This window comes from Plecotus auritus (genome assembly GCF_963455305.1).
Source record: "Plecotus auritus genome assembly, chromosome: 5".
In the NCBI taxonomy this organism is placed as follows: Eukaryota; Metazoa; Chordata; class Mammalia; order Chiroptera; family Vespertilionidae; genus Plecotus; species Plecotus auritus.
Window position 1 is genome coordinate 14,262,137 of NC_137776.1, and position 13,877 is coordinate 14,276,013.

At 43.4% G+C, this 13,877-nt stretch overlaps 1 protein-coding gene across 1 annotated transcript in view; it reads right to left on the minus strand.

The window, feature by feature from the left end:
- INO80D (INO80 complex subunit D) overlaps positions 1–12,808 on the minus strand; it is a gene marked incomplete at its 3' end in the record, with an annotated part of 48,987 nt that extends 36,179 nt beyond the window's left edge. Inside the window, exon 1 of the mRNA XM_080667579.1 lies at positions 12,414–12,808. The remainder of the gene's footprint in view (positions 1–12,413) is intronic.
- Between the last annotated feature and the right edge of the window lie 1,069 nt (positions 12,809–13,877).

The window sequence follows — 13,877 nt, forward strand, 5'->3', positions numbered from 1 at the left end:
GAAAGAGAAGAAGGGAGGAGGGAGAGAGAAACATCGATGTATGAGCGAACTATCGATCGGCTGCCTCCTGCACACCACCTACCAGAGATCAAGCCGCAACCTGGGCATGGAATCAATCTGGCAACCTTCTGGTGCACGGGGTGCTTGGGATGCCACCCAACCGAGCCACAACGGCCAGAGCTGATAAACTTTGTTTGCTTTTCACTTATTATTTCTTGTAACTTCTTTGGGCCGAATTATTCTATTTTCATTTTTTCTTGCTTAGTAATTTATGAATCTTCCAGAGTACTGCTTTAGACATATCCCAAAGGTACTATTACACAGAATTTTGAATATCAGCACTTTTTAGTTGATTTGGATTTGATATTTTAATTTCTCCTTTGAACCAAGAGTTATTTTTAGATAGTAGAGTTTTATGTTTTCCTTGTTTCAGTTGTAATTAAGAATAAGGAGCATATTTGCATATATTTCTGTTTTTTTGGATTTGACTGAGATTGTCTTTGGGGCCTAATCAGGATTCTTGAAAAAGCACATTCATTGTACCCAGGGTATGTCGTTTGTTACACCATATATCATGGTATTAACATCCACTATATTATTACATATTTTGTCTGCTTGCTCTATCAAGAGCTGAAAGAGATCAGTCAAAATCCCCTACTATGATCTGATTTGTCTGTTTCTCCATATATTTTTTTGTTTTATAAATTTTAAAGCTGTATTATTTGATATATAAGATTCATAACCACTAGATTATCATTCTTTATCATTAGGAAATGCAACTCAAGTGATGAATTTTGTCTTAAATTCAACCTTGTCTGACAAAAATATTTGAACTCTCATTTTTGTTGTTGTTTCAATTTACCAGTTACATATTTACCCACTGTTTTTAAATCATGGGTCAGAAAACTCTGGCTTACAGGACAATCTGTTAATTTACTTACATGTTATCTATGGCTGCTTTCATGCTATAACAGTAGAGTTGAACAGTTGCAACAGAGATTGTATGACTGAAAAGCCTAAACTATGTACTAAAATATTATCTGCTGGTCCCATTTAGATGAAATCTCTTAATTGGTTTGACTTTTCTGCTCTAATCTGAGTGTCATTTTCCTTTAATAAATGGGTTTATTCAATTTATAATTTTATATTTATTTACTTGGAAAATATTTCATCTGAATTTTATTATTTTACTAGTGGCCCAGTTCACACAATTTGTGCAGGGGGCGGGGGTGTCCCTCGGCCCAGCCTGTACCCACTCCAATATGAAACCCCTCGGGGGATATCCCTCTCACAATCCGGGACCGCTGGCTCCTAACCGCTCACCTGCCTGCCTGCCTGATCGCCCCTAACCACTCTGCCTGCAGGTCTTCTCGCCCCCAACTGCCCCCCCCTGCCGGCCTGCTTGCCCCCAACTGGCCCCCCGTGCCAGCCTGCTCGCCCCCAACTGCCCCCCCTGCTGGCCTGATCACCCCCAACTGCCATCCCCTGCTGGCCTGATCGCCCCTAACTGCCTCTGCCTTGGCCCTGCCACCATGGCTTTGTCCGGAAGGTCTCCTGGTCTAATTAGCAAATTACCCTTTTATTAGTATAGACTAGAGGCCCGGTGCACAAAATTCATGCATGGGTAGGGTCCTTAGGATTGGCCAGTGATCAGGGCCAATCGGGGCCTTCCTTCTCCCGGCTGCCGACCAGGGCCTTCAGTCCACCCCCAATTGCCCTTTCCTGCAAGCCTGGTCCCTCCCAGTTGCCCTCCCCTGCAGGCCTGGTCCCTCCCAATTGCCCTCCTCTGCAGGCCTGCCCCCCCCCCCCAACAACTGCCCTCCCCTGCAGGCCTTTACAAACCTCCACCCTGCTTTCCTGTCAATGCACACATCATAGCGAGCAGTCAAACTCCCAAGGGGATTTGCATATTAGCCTTTTATCATATAAGGATTTTTTGCATTGCTTTTAGCTTTTGATTCTTTTTATTACATGTTTCATTATATAGCCTATTTTCTTGGAAGATTTAGTCTGTGTCCTTTAGATAACATTGTTTTATTGCACACTAAGAAAATTAGTATACTTAGCATTATCATGATTGACCTCATGTTATGAATGAGAAAAATTTCCTAAACTACACATCCCAAACGCAGTATTTTTTCCCTGTATTATGATTTTTACATTGCCATAGTTTATAACTTTTCCCCCCCATTTTTTCAATATATCCTTTATTGATTTCAGAGAGGAAGGGAGAGGGAGAGATAGAAAGAAACCTCAATGGTGAAAGAGAATCATTGATCAGCTGCCTCCTGCACACCCCACACTGGGGATCTAGCTTGAAACCCGAGCCCACAACCTGGGCATGTGCCCTGACCAGGAATCAAATCATGACCTCCTGGTTCATAGGTTGATGCTCAAACACTGAGCCACACCAGCCGGGCAGTTTATAACATTTTAATGCTGGTTCTACATTTAAATTTATTCCGTGCTATTCACTAATCCATTTTGTTTTTAATTGATCTCTGATTCAATGGTTTATAACACAGTCACCTCTCTTCTCTATCTCCCCTTCCTCTCCACTCCCCACCCAAGGCTGACTTATGGAATCTCAGCCATGGTTTTTCTGTTTGGAAATATATGTCAATTAAATCATATACTTAAACTATAGCTTATCTGGACATAAAATTCTGGGGTCAGATACTTTTTTTGTCTACGAAATTTGTATATTTTTTTTCATATCTTCTAGAATGAAAATGCCTGAGGCCTGCCTCTTTATTTTATACAGGGCTTGATTTTTTTTTCCATTTTGACCTAATAATGTCTTTATATTTAAGGACTAGTAACTACTTTAGAGGCCGGCTGGCATGGCTCAGTGGTTGAGCGTTGACCTATGAACCAGAAGGTCAATTCAATTCCAGTCAGGTCACATGCCTAGGTTGCAGACTTGATCTCCAGTAGGGGGCGTGCAGGAGGCAACTGATTGATGATTCTCTTATCATTGATGTTTCTAGCTCTCGCTCCCTCTCCCTTCCTCTAAAATCAATAAAAACATATTTTAAAAATACATTTAAAACAAACAAACAAAAAATAAGAATGTATTAAAATCTGCCTAGTCAACGTCCTTCTAATGCTAAGAATTCACTGATCTATCCAATTGCCCTCTTTCAGCATTTGCCACTAGGTGGGAAAGAAAGCTCTCGCTAGTCATCTCTATGCCGTTACAAAAAGGTGTTTAATTTCAACCTCTTATACACAATTTCTCTGCCATCTTAATATTTTTACACCTGTGATTAATTTTTTCTTCCCATGTATTTGATTTTTAATGTTTTTAACTTCTTTTAATTTTTTCTCTGATTTTTAATGTTTTAAAGCCCTACTAAAAGCCAACTTTATATCATTCTTTGCATTTTACTTTTGAACAATCAACTGGTTTCTCCATTTTCAAATCCCTCTTTTAAAAGCTCAACTTAATCTTTATACTTAAACTTTCAATTCCCTGATGAATTCACTCACTTTAAATACCATAGAAGGAAAGAATGTTTGGGGAAAATGGCCCTCTGCTTGGAAATCTAACTTCTTTCTAAGTGAGTATTATTTAATATCAAAATCACTTTGTCTATAAACTGGAAACAACTATTCCTCTAATAGGTTTTTACTTTTTTTTTATTAAAGAAGACATCATGACAAAATCACTAAGGCAGCTCTCAGGGAAAAAACCCTACATTTTTTTCATTCTTTACATCCAGCCTTCCACCACTCAAGCTCTTTACCCCTATTCCACTAAAGGGGAAGTTCACATGGCCTTCTCTCTTTGACACTCCTTGTAAAATATAAAGAGAGGAGAAACAGAATATATAAATATAAAGTCCACATGATCTTAATCAAATGTCTTACAGACGCTAATATTTAAATACTATCATATCTCTAATCCATAAAGAAATGCTATACCTAAGCTCTACCTTTTAACACATGTTAACTATCACTTAAAAGAGGAAGGAAAAAAATCCTAATGAGACAACTATAAGTGGTATTTTCTTCAAACATGGAAATAATTTGCTTAGAATATAACAGATCTATGCTCCCTTAAGGAGGGGAATGCAGATAATTAAGCACTTTAGAGTGGCAGAATAGAAACCCTTATTATTACCAAAAGCAAAAACAACTACATTGAGAATAGTCTCACAGAGTATCTCCATGGTAAACATACCCATATACCAAAATTCAAGAGTAGAAAATATGGTTAGGTGTTAAATATTAAAAACAAAACAAAACACATTCCTCCTTGATATTATATGCTGAGTTTAACTGGAAAATGAAACAATTCGCTTTTATAGTTTCTTTCATTTTGCAAATACAGAGACATTAGCAGGGGACAAAAGAAATGTAAGCTTATAACAAAAGCACCTACATCCCTTTCAGTCTTCCAACAGCAACCATAAACCAATTTGACCAAAAATATGAACATTACTCTCTTTGGGACTGCTGCTGCACCACCTCTATGTGGGATCTCTATGCGTCATGACTGTTCTTTTGAGTCTCGGGTTTCAGAAGCATGTTCATTTCACCGCCACAGCATTTTTCCCTAATTGCCATCTGTAATTTTATATTCTACCCCCTTTTAACAGCCTAGACCTACAACACACCTTACAATTTTTTTAATCCAGCATGGACCTAAATTCTCAGAATATTCGTTTTTGTATATATTTAATAGAAATGAAAAGAATAGTTACTTACCCCAGAGTCACTTTCAAGTCTTTAAAAAAGCTTCTCTACCTCCCGCATTTTAAGCTTTTTATGAAGACTTTTAATTCAACTTTGCAGAGCAAAAAAATGTAATAAAATACTAAACAGATAAGTATATTAATTTAAAAAAGAAAAAAACTAACATCACACATACTAATGTGAAAAGCAGTAAAATTAGAAATAATGAAAATCAACTGATGGGAAGAAAAACGTCCTATCACCCAAAAATATGAACAATATTCAGTATAAAGTTCAAACTAAATATTTTAAAATAAATCAAATAAATGCTTATTGAATGTCTATTATATGCCAAACTGCACTTGACAAGTAAGTTTGCTTATGAATTTAAATTTAAATGGCCTTTACAGTAGGTGAGTTCCTTACCTGATTTATCAGAAAGGTAAAGGAGAGTTCTGTAGAAGTTGAGAGCACTTACTGGCTCTAGTGGGTATCAGAGATGGCACTCAATTCTGGGTCTCCTAATTACTAGGTCTATGACTTTGGGCAAGTAATTTAGGTTTCAGTTTTCTCATACGTAAGGCGAGATTATAATAGTCATGGAGTTGTTCAGAATTAAATTAGGCATTTCATGAACCATGCTTAGCATGGTATCAAGCACACAGTAATCACTTAATGTTAACTATTAGAAGCTGTAAGTAGTAGTTTATTAGTATTATCATTTTAATCTACAATCTGCAGAACTAAAACACATTCTCCAACTGCTAGTGGTTTTCTGAATGGTACAGTGTAACTCTCCATTATTAAGTCAGGCCTTCCCACCCTTTTGGGGGCTATGCTAACAGAATCCACTGAGAATTCTTCCCTATAATCCATATTAAAAATCTAATATTAAAAATAATGTCTACCTTCTATACAGCCTCTATATACTGTTGTTCTTGTGATGGAAATAACTAGTAGAGCAGTGCCTGACTTGGTTACAGCATTATTAACTCCAGTAAATAAATCATCCTTTACAACAAACGCCTTCTGAGTTCCTGTCTATGCCACCGTCACTCTCAATTGTTATGGAAACCCTATATTGCAGCACAAGAAGAAAAAAGTTGTAGCTATAATCCTCAAAGTTCTTTTGTTCTACGAATCTGAAACGAATGGCCTCTTTGTTGCTAAACTCCACATGCACTATTCCATCTCTTACTTGACCTCTCTGTAGCATTTGACTCTGCTGACCACTTTCCCTTTCTTGAAAATCTTTCTGGCTGCTCAGTGACTTAGTTTCTCTTGCCCCCACACTCCAGCGTCAATGTTCCCCAAGATCCTCTTTCCCTTGTTTTATAGGGATGCAAGATGAAATACCTGCATGGGCCAGCAGGGTGGGCCAGGGGCAGACTGTGGCAAACTTTGCTCCTCTCAAGGGGACTGACTCAAACCAGTTCCTGTAAACTGATGCAATTAATAAAAAAAAACCAACAAATAAATAAAAAGCAGACTTAGAGTTTCTAGATCTTCCAATTTCTCAAAAGATAAAATTCCAAATAATCCCATAAAATATTCCAATCTTTTTCATGTCAGCAGCTCATTAAAACCCGTTAAATTCAAAATGTATTGTGGTAGGCAGTTAGACAGACATGAGCAGAGCAAGGACCATGGGCCATGTCATCAGGGTGGAAAGCCCTGGGTGCCTAGCAAAGGACAAAATGTAGGGTGGGACCTTGCCCTCAGGGTGGCCTTTCCTCACCTAGCAAATTGCTGGTCATGGTTTGGACCCCCTGACCTTTCCTCCCTAGAGATAACATCTAGGCCTCAGTTGAATTTCAGCTCCAGGCCCAGAAAAGCAACAAAACCAGCCACAGCTGATATCAAGACCAGCTGCACCGAATGACCCCCTGCCCTAGTGCCAGTGAAGACCACAACCCTAAAAGGACACACCTGGAAAGCTGCTGAATATTCTATTGCGATCTCCTCCTGGGACTTCCCCTAAAATCTCCACTCTTCAGCTCCAAGGGCCCTTCCTTTACCTCTATAACTTGTTTCCTAAGCCCATTTCTTCTAGGAATTACTTTTTCTACATCTATGATGTCTTGGCTTTTTGTTGCTAAGAACTCAAGTACCAAGGTTGCTGACCCCAGGTCCAGTCTGACCCCACAGGTCAACGCCCTGTGCCATTCCTGCCACCTACAACAGTATTACCTTGAGAAATTTATTTTATAAATCTGTCCCCTCGTCTATGAAATGGCAGTGATAAAGTCACAAACACACACAAAAGTGTGAGTCAAACAAGACACTTCTACAAGCTTCCATTTTCATTTCTACTCTACATCTATCAAGATTAGGTTATTATCCCAGATTTCAAACCAAATGTACAAAACTCTTAACGTGAATAAATGCATTTTTCTGGACAAGAGTCCGGAAAGTTCGTCAGATTCTCAAAAAAGACTAAGAACCACCGACTAAGCCAAATTTTTCTCCTTCTACAACTCCAGCTGTTATCTATACAAGCATGATTCCCAAATCTACACCCGGTCAACCGAGGCAGCCACTTTACCTTGGTAACCTCTCCACTTCTCTCCATCTCTGGTGCCATTGCCACCACCATAGTTCAAACCTTCAATCTCTTCTCAGCAGCGCTGGGTCTAATTCCAGTCTTGCCCTCCTTTATTCCACCCTTTGTACAACTCAAGTTCTCCAAAATGCGAATAACTTACTTAGCCAAAGGCTTCAATGTCTGCTTATAATTGTAAAAGGAATCCAAACATCAATTCCTTAGGATCTGGCCAGGCTGACTTCTCCCTCTTGCACTATTTATTGCTCTTCCTACAACTCCTGTAATTTGCAACACTGAATACTTTTGTGTCCTCCGGCATTTATTCATACTTTCAGGTCCCACCCTCAGAAGTGCCTTCCTAAAACTTCCCGTTGGCTTAGCACAGAAACACCCCAGGAAAGTCCTTACTTTAAGGGTTGCCCCAGGGCAGCCAGAATAAATAGCTTTCCAGCCTCCAGGCCTCCGGGAGAACCTATCCCTTATCATTCAAGGTTGTATAAGTCAGCGGTTTTTTTTTTTTTCCTTCTCTACTAGACTGAAAACTCCCCAAGGGCAGAGAATGTGTCTTTGTATTACAGGGCCCACTGTTACAGTTAAATGAATGAAACCGCAAAGCTCCAACAACCCCCTACCATCACCTCAACACCCCACCCTCCCAAGGTGAGGCCACACACACCCAGACAGCAGGCAGATAACTTCAAGAGTTTTAGAGGAAGAGCTGGAGGTAAAAGAAAACCCACCTTCTTGCCAACTCACAGAATTCGAAAGCAGAGACTACACTAATATCAAGCTGCTGAAAGTTTCTATGAATATACTGCTAATTTCCTACTGGCACAAAAATACTTATTTGCCCCATGAAGGTAATTATAACATTCTATCTGCACTCAATAAGCACTAGTATTATTAGTTTAGTATATATACTGAATCAAGAACTCATTCAGATTTTTTTTTACAAAATCACATGGAAAGTACTGAAACTCTAAAGAGGAAAACACTATCTAAAGGTCCTGCACCAGGCACCATTCTAAGGGCTTTATGTGCAATTCCTCTTTTAATCATCACAGCAACCCTATGAAGGAGGTATTATTATCACCTTCTCTCACAGATGAAAAAACTGAGAATGAGATTAAGTAATTAGTCCAAATCACAAAGGTAGGATTCAAGGCCAGTTTAACTCCTGAGCCAAAGCTTTAACCAACAAAAAACTACACAACATTGTTAAATGGAAAAATCCCAAGATTGTGTTTATGTTGTATGCACACACAATCACACAAAACAAAACACAACATGTTAACAATGGTTATCTCCTGGGATAAATCTGAGTGGAATGAATATGAGAATCTATTACTTTTAGTCAGAAAGAAAGCAAACAAATAAGAGAAACGCTTTTTAGATGGCGCGAACAGAAAGGTAAGGTGGGCTCGGGGAATTAATATTTAAGGAGCACCAACTCAGAGCCAAGCACATGGGTGTCCCAATTATACCCCAATTAATTAAGTATCTGCCTAACATTTCATACAATAATCATTTCACACATTAGAGGGGTTTCCCTATGACCATTTCATACAATAATCATTTCACACATTAGAGGGGTTTCCTTATGACCATAACATTATAACAACGGGCTATCTCATCGAATCCTTACCTCAAAAAGGGGTATTTCTATTTTACAGATAAACCAAAGAGGAAGTAACCCATCCACTGGAAGAGCTGGGATGAGAACCCAAAGCGCAGTCCAAATTTGTGTCTGACTGGAGGATGTCATGCTACAAATAAAATCGAACTGAAAAAAATTTTTGAACTGAAGAGCTGTCTAAAAAACCATCAGAACCTAGTAGCCTGGCATCTTTAGTGCAATGAGGGAAAAGAGAGGCTCTAGATTTTAACTTGAAGTTTCAGTGCAGAGTATCTTTACACGTGTCTCAAAATAGCCAGAAGTATTGTCTAAAATCAGCATTACAGTCAGGGCTCTGGGACAAACAGAGTTACATTAGCATAAATTAAATGGGCTGGGATGTGACTCCATTGTATATGCAGTGGAGTATCTGCTTTTGGGGACAATTTGCTGCTTCCAACCCATTCTCACCTATCTACCTATTGCTTACAAGTTACCAAGTGTGCGTGGGGAGAGACTGGGTTACAAGACCAAGGGACTGTTAATTGTATTCAGAAATAAATGGCCTCTTAATAGCCATAACTATTGTTCCAAACCTGGATAGTGAAAGCTGCTAACCCTGGGGGAACATCTCAAATAAGAATGAATGGATCAGCATTTCTTTTTTTTTAATGACTTGTTTAATTCTGGGTGCTCTGACTTAGAAATTTTAAAATCCATCAAAATCAAAATTTCATTTCTCTAAGAATAGCAGTGACATGATTTGCTGAGAAAAATAGTTGGGGTGGGGTATTCAAATTTCCTTCTACAGTCTTTCAGAGGAAAGAAAAATTGATTCTTTCAGACTTATAAATCAAAATAAATATTTATTTTTGGAACTAAATATTTAAGAGTAAAAAAGTATCTCACCTTAGCAATTTAAAATTAATTCCGTATTTGTCCTGACGTCTCTTATTCGTTTCAAATAAAATGTAGCTTTTGAAAATAAACCCCACCATTTCTTCAGGAATAAAGTAGTCCTTGAGGCAATTAAGAAATTAACATATTTTGTAACAGGGTGGAAAAAGTACAAAACTTCAGCGATTTGTACATATAGTTTTTTAAAGCTTAGGAATGTGAAGTTAAACCTGTATCTGTAAAATATTGAATTATGAGGCAAAGGGATTTTTTTTAAACCTTAAAATGTTGTGCAAAGAGACTCATTGAGTGATTTCTTCTAACCAATATGCTCTAAAACGCCAAACTACAATAGAAGTAACCATTTTGGGTACACAAGTACATAAAAACGTCCGAGTCAATAAGCAATTTCAATTAATCAATAAAGTTAAACAACCATTAAATGTAATTTGCATATTTTGTACGCAATCCATATAACCTCAAATATCACGCCTTTCTTAAGAACAATGCTAAATGGCTGGATACCTATCGCTGTGGAAAAACAGAAGTAGTTTTATTTTAGGCAGACAAAAGGAAAAGACTCAGTAAGACTCACAGAAGGAGTCTCACACTTCCATGCCTGACAGAAGTCAGCACTGACCAAGTCCTGGGTTATCCATCCACTGCTCCGCAAGGGCCCCCTTTTCTCGGGGTAACAGTGCTCTGGGGGGTAGATAGTCAGAAGGTGGAACACCCCTGCCGGCCAACGCCAGCCTGCCACCAGGCAGGACGCTCATGCATATACACCCAGCATCCTGCCCTAGGTCCACCACAAAGGGCAGGGGGGGAGAACAAATGAAAAGAGGGAAAAAGCACCTCTCCAAACCTGCCCATCCCGGAGGCTGGTCGAGGGGGGCAGGGTGCATTAACATTCCAACTTCCATACTAAAGAACCACCAGAAGGAGGTTAAGTGCAGCCACAGGAAACATCCCATCCCTGAAAACCAGGACATCTAGATTTGGAAATTTAAGTTTTCAACTTAAAAAAAAAACACACACACACAAACAAAACCCTTTCAAAGCTCATGGCACCAAAATATAGCTAAAATTGAACCCGTTTAAACATAGAAAGAAGAGAAAACACAGTATCAGCTAGGGCTAGGCTGTTCCCCGAGGGCTCTTCCACAGACCCCTCTGAGTTGCAGCAATCACAAATTTCCTTTAAATCCCCATTTTCCTATTGCTGGGGTCGAATATAAGATATCACATTAATGCAAATAGTTATCCGAATAAATCAACTACGGATCCTTAAAGCCGTGTTTCAGGAGGTGCCCTGCCCACCTCCTCTACCTCCCAATTTTTCATGCTCCCACGCGTACTGACAACCAGGGTCCCCCCCGCCCCCCCCCCGGACTGTTCACGTGTTTGGTTCCCCGGACAGTGACCACACAGGACGGGAAACTCCCACCTCTGGGGGCGGCTGCAGAAACCCAGCCGCTCACTGACAGGGTCCTCGCCGCCCACGCCCTCCCGCGGGGCCGGAGACCCGAAGGAATCCGGGGTGAAAGTGGGTGTGGGGGGGCTGCCAGATCTGAAAGTAACCGCCCCGGTGTCCGGGGTCAGGGCTTAAAAAGGCGACGCGGAACGCTTGCACCCACAGAAAGCCCACCTGAATTCACCGCCTCCCTTCCCACCGCCAAAACCCCAGGCACTAACTAATAAGCTAAGAAAAATCCTTGGGAAACTTTTCCAAACGGGACGAGAAGGCCCTCACCAGCCGGGCTCCCGGGAATGGGCTGGAGTTGGCAGCCCGGCGGGGCTCGCGGGGCGCGGGGTGGGGCGCGGGCGAGGGGTGCAGGGGCGGAGTACCTTAACGGACAGGAACTGGCCAAGAGTTTCCAAATAGCCGAGTGCTCTCCCCCACGCCCTCGGGGGTCGCGAGCGCTAGCGCCAGGGCTCCCCGAAAGGAGGGCAGCCCCCCATTCGGGCCTAAAAGGAAACTTTCCGGGCCGCGGCTGCACCTGACTCCTCGCCGCCCCGCCACCCCACCCCACGCCCGCCAGGCCGCCCGCCCCGCCCCGCCAGGCCGCCGGCGCGGAGGAGGGGGCCGAGCACACAGAACTCTTCCCGGGTGGGGGCGGGGGCGCCGGCGGGGGTCCGGAGGAGGGGGGCGCCGGGGTGGGCGCCGCTCCCCACTCCTAGGCCCCGACGCCCCGTTCCGGCCGCCCGGGCCTAGCGCCCGCGGGGGACTCCGGCCGGCGCAGGTCCCGGCCCCACAGCGCCGCCGTCCCGCCCGGAGGCCGCGGGGACCCGCAGGGGCGCGGGGAGCCCGGGTGCGGGGCAGGGCGCGGTCGCCACGGGGCCCGCCGTCCCGAGGCCTAGCCGGCACCCCCGCCCCGCACCCCACCCCGGCCCGCAGGCCGCGCCGCTCGCTCCGCTCCGGCCCCGCAGGACCCGGTCCGCCCGCCCGCCCGCCGTCCCTGCCCGCGGGCACCCCCCAGGCCCCCCGGCCCCCTGCCCCGCCGCCCCGGCGCCGGCCCCCCTCACCCTTTCATTCTCCGTCCCGGGCCCGGCGTGGGCCGGCGAAGCCCCGGCCTCACGTACACGCGCTCGCCGCCCGCCCTGCCTGCGCGGCCCAGCCCGCCGCCCTACGGGAGCCCGGGGATGTGGGCCGGGCCTGGGGCCGCCTCTGCTTACCTTTCAGCTGCTTTTTTTTTTCTCCTTCCCCCCTGTTCCTCGGCCCGGCTGACAGATCAGAGTGAGAGGCGCTGGCAATGGACTCGGAAGCTCGGCGGCGCTGCTACCGCTCCCCACTGGGCTCCGGCGAGAGCCTTTCCCTGTCAGGCAAGAGGGGTGAGGATCATATTTTTATTTTGGAAACTAAAAAGTGCTCCCAGGGTCGGTGATTATTAAGGGGAAATCCCTGAATATACTCTCCAGCCAAGAAGGCAGGGCTGCCGGCTGCGCTAGAAGAGGCGGCAGCCTCCTACAGCACCACTACAGGCACTGCGAGGACATAACACCAGACAGCCGCTCCTCGGCCTCCGAAACGACAACTTTCCTACCATCTTGGCGGCGAGGGAAGGGGGGCCGGGGGGAAAAGTGCACCCGCGCCCGATAAAGTACAGATTTCTACTTCTCATCTCGGGGCGAAAGTGCACCCCGGCCGTCCACACCGGCGCCTGGGGGGAAAGCGGGCAAGAAACGGGGGGAGCCGCTTGAGAAACGTGCTCGTTGGCACCCGGGGGGCAATGTTTCTGCATCTTCTGATGGAAAGAAATCTTTACAGGACCCAGGTTTCCCGGTGATTATTGTTTTCTATTTTCCATGTAAGTGACGGTGGTATTTAAAAAATTTTTTTTTTCAGGCTCATCATGATTTTTTTTTTTCTCCGTTACAGATCTAAGTTCAGTGTCTGGTGGTCAGTTTGTAAATGTGTACTTCAAGAGACTTCATAGCCACTTGGTCTTCATTTGCCTGTTTATCTGTTTATGTATATATTTTTGTAGAAGGATACCTGTTTCTTTATATTATGTGTAAAATGTGGTGTTCTGTAGATCTCCCTCAAAACTGAGATTGCTGAAAGACGGTTGTAAAGGGGTGTCTTTTGTGTCCTTTGCTCAGAGCCATGTCAACAGACCTCACTGACTGCCCGGGAAGGCGTGGTACAGATGTGCAGTTTTCACACTGAAATACATGCTGTACAGGCAGGGGTCCCCGGGGGGTTAAAGGTAACTGACCACGTTTCTGCACATCTCATTCTGCTCTGGTCTGCCCGTGAAGAAAGGTTCCCGTAAAACTGGAAATAGGTTTTGATGACAGCTTTAAAGTAAAATGACTTATTAAGAATTCATTCTATCCAGGCATTTAAGATTTTTTAATTTACTTAGATTTTTTTTTTTTGAAGGCGTAAATCTTTGGTGCATTACACGTGTTGCTGTCCACTTTCTGTGGTGTCACAGAATTGAGAGGTGTCTTTTTGTTAGAGTTGAAATGTTGTCTGTTCCCAACTTCCAGTGTGCTGCCAGGCTCTGTAAATTACTTTTAATACGTTGCGGTGGATGGTGGATGTCGTCAATCTTTTTTTAATTAGCAAAGCTTAGTAGATAAATGGAATCAAAGTTCCCGGGAGCTGAGGGAGCTGGCGCAGTGGTGTGAGAG